Raw genomic sequence first — 3462 nt, 5'->3', positions numbered from 1 at the left:
GAGAAGAGTGACCTCTGCTTGCAAGCTGAGAAGGAGGCAGAGGGGTGGACAGCTGGAGACTGTCAATAAAGCACACCCCTGGCCGCTGGGCATCCAGGCTTTTCTAGAAGCATCCTCTGAGCGGTGATTCTCCAGGTCTGCTAAACATGGTGAAGAAGACATTTGGGCTTTGACAGATGATATAAGCTTAGAGGAACTTGGTAAACGCTGTTAAGAAGATCTCCAGGCCTTTCGGAGCCCAAGAGAACATTATCTGTCATTTTTTTCTGAGAACTTCACTGCTTAACAGGAGTTAGTAACTGCTGCTTATTGACTTCCTCTTCTCGTAGTTCATTGGTTGACGCCATAAACATCTACTGAGTACTTTCTATTTTATTTATTTATTTATTTATTTTTATTACAGTATAATTGACATACAATATTATACTAGTTTCAAGTGTATAACATAGTGACTCAATATTAATATACCTTAGGATGTGATCACCACAGTAAGTCCAGTAACCATCTGTCACCATACAAAATTGTTATAATATTATTGACCATATTCCCTATGCTGTACAATATATTCCCATGACTTATTTATTTTATAACTGGAAGTTTGTACCTCTTATGCCCCTTCACTTTTTTCACCCAACACCCCATGCCCCTCCTCTCTGGCAACCATCAGTTATTAAGCATTTTCAGCGTATATCTATTGAGCTCCTTGACTGCGGCACACCCTGGGTGAAGGATTCAGGCTCCAAAGACTCCTGGGGCTTAAGCCCTGCCCCCAAAGAGCTGGCACTTAAACAACAGATAAATAACTAAAGAAATGCAAGTAATTATATCATTGCTATTGCAAAGAAAAATATTTGGTCTTGATCAGTTGGTAAAAACTGAGAGAAGCTCAGTAAAAGGCGTTACAGATCTTAAGGTCTTTCTAGACCCAAGAGACTATTAGCAGTGACTCCTTCCTATAAATTCACTGCTTACCAGGAATGAATAACCCAGAGGGATATAAATGCACAGAAGAGTGAGTGATTTCGTCTAACTAGCAAGGCTTCCCAGGACCAGCTTCCCAGAGCCACAATCACTAGATGTGGGCCACGGTGGATGGGTGGGATCTTAACCCAGATACGAGGAGAGGGCCATTCTGCATGGAGGATGTGGAACGAGCAAAGCTGCCAAGTAAGAACGACAGCAAGAATAGTAGCTAACACTTTTCTAAAGCTTATTTGTGCTAGGCACTTTATATAAGTTTACCTTACTTAAGACTGGAAACATCTCTGCCAAGGAGGTGTTACTATTCCCAACACACTGAGGAAGCGACTAAGGCTCAGAGAGCTTAGGTAACTTGCCTTCAGTTGCACAGGCAGTGGCAGATTCAGGATTCAAAGTCGGGTCGTTCGACTTGAAAGCCCATTACCAACCCTACACTGTCCCCTGACCCTAAATGTGGGGGAATTTGCGATAAACAACACTGTTGACTAGGGAGAGTTCATAGCAGGATGAGGAGGAGAAGGAGGAGAGATTCTGAGGGAGAAGAATAGTGGGTCCACCCTGGGTTGTCTGTGGAACATCTGAGTGGATGCGATCAGGAGCCACTTAGAAACTTGCCTCTGAAATGCAGACAGACCGGGATTAAGACGGGGTTTGTGTTAGTAGGGGAAGACCTGTTTATGAAGCAAGGAGGCTTAGAAAAACACTATGAGTGGGAGACTCCGAAGTTTGGCTACATGCCTTGTGAAAGAGAAGCAGGATATGTTTTGCCACAGGTAGGTAGGGAGGGGTGAAAGTGGGCTACAGAAATAGGGAGAGAGAAAGAAGGACCGAGACAAACAGATGAAGAAGGCTCTGCTAGCTATGAGCCCTGTGTGTGAGTGTGTGTGTGTGTGTGTGTGTGTGTGTGTGTGTGTAAGCCAACAAAGGAGACTTCCACGTCAGGCCCACAATGAGTGAAACAGAGACTGTGCTCAGAGCAGGGGCACAGAGCCAAGGGACCCTGACAACCAAGGCTAAGGATTCACAGAAATCGTGGGCAGGACTCTGGACTTCCACAGGCTGGAGAGTCAAGTCAAACTACCAAGTTCTCCGCGGAACAGGGAGGCCCTGGCTGAGTGAGAGCAGGCTGAGGATGGGACTTTAGCCACACTTAAGACGCTGCAAGTGGAGACCAAATCCAGTGACGGAGAAAGCAAAGGGCAGAATAGAGAGAGGATGGAGATGACACTGAGCAGAGGAAAGAGCCGGAGGCCTCACTCGACCCTGAACCAATTGTTGGGCATTAGATGAATCAACCAAGCGCCTCTGGGTCTCATGTCTCCATATGGGAACATCAACCACACAACCCCAGAGCTTTTCAATGTACAATGCCGTGAGCTTGGGGGAAGAATGAGCAGGAAGGTAGGAGCAGCAGGAAGAGTTACATGTCCTGGATGCAAAGAGGGGAGATACAAGGAGGCAGCTTCCAGTGCTGCTGAGTGCTGAGACTGAGAAGGTCACGGACTTAGAGTTGCCCACTGGGTTTGGAGAGGGGCCGTGCCTTCTGGGAGAGTAGTAAGGCCAGATCGCTATTCCCTTGTCTAGGAGATTAAGTCCACCCTTCCTATTTTAATAAGGTGCCAAGCGTGGGTGTGTTCGGTTGGGAAGTCTCTGTACCAAAGGCGAATGGCCAGCCCTGATGTGTATGTGAGGGCGGCACAGTCTGTCCTGGCTGCTGACCCATTTCTCAATGCCAAGTGACAGGAATCCCACTGCTCAAACTCATGGCCCCAGGGATAATTAGCTTCTGACCAAGCAGTTCTCCTAAACGGATGCAGTCTCATGTGGTGAGTCTCCTTTCTGTCACTCTGACTTTGACTATTCCAGCTGGCTCTCCACTGGCCCCCGGCTATGCTGTCTCCAGCCAAAAAGGACATCGGGCAACTTCAGACACAATTTTGAGAGGCAAGGAGGGCAGACCGAGGGACACTGGGAAGACCCTCCCCTCACAGATAGACCCTTCCCCCACTCAGACGCCATAGGGTCTGAGATGACACACATGACTTCTTTGTCAAGTTCTCCCTTCGGAGGAATAATAACCCATTGCTCATCTTCCCTCAGCAATGGCTCACCTATCACTTCACTAATATCTTTCCTCAGGTGTCTCATCTTCAGCAAGGCCTTCCCTGCCTACCCCATCTAAAATGGAACCTCTTTCACCCTCCATTGGTTCACACAGCTTTTTCTTTGTAAGCAGTTCCCACTATTCAACATAATGTATACTCATTGGCTGGTGTATTTGTTTAACATTGTTTTCCTCATTAGAATGTGACCTCCATGAAGGCAGAGATCTTACCTGTCTTGTACTCTGCTATCTCCTGAAGTTCTAGAAAAGCTCCTGGTATTGAATGGTCATTCAACAAATACTAAGGCATGAGTGGATGAGAGGATGCCAGTGAGACAATACCTTCCTGGGGGAGGCCACGGACAAACACCACGAGG

The sequence above is a fragment of the Rhinolophus ferrumequinum genome, chromosome 5 (assembly GCF_004115265.2).
Source record: "Rhinolophus ferrumequinum isolate MPI-CBG mRhiFer1 chromosome 5, mRhiFer1_v1.p, whole genome shotgun sequence".
In the NCBI taxonomy this organism is placed as follows: Eukaryota; Metazoa; Chordata; class Mammalia; order Chiroptera; family Rhinolophidae; genus Rhinolophus; species Rhinolophus ferrumequinum.
This window is presented reverse-complemented; position numbering follows the sequence as displayed.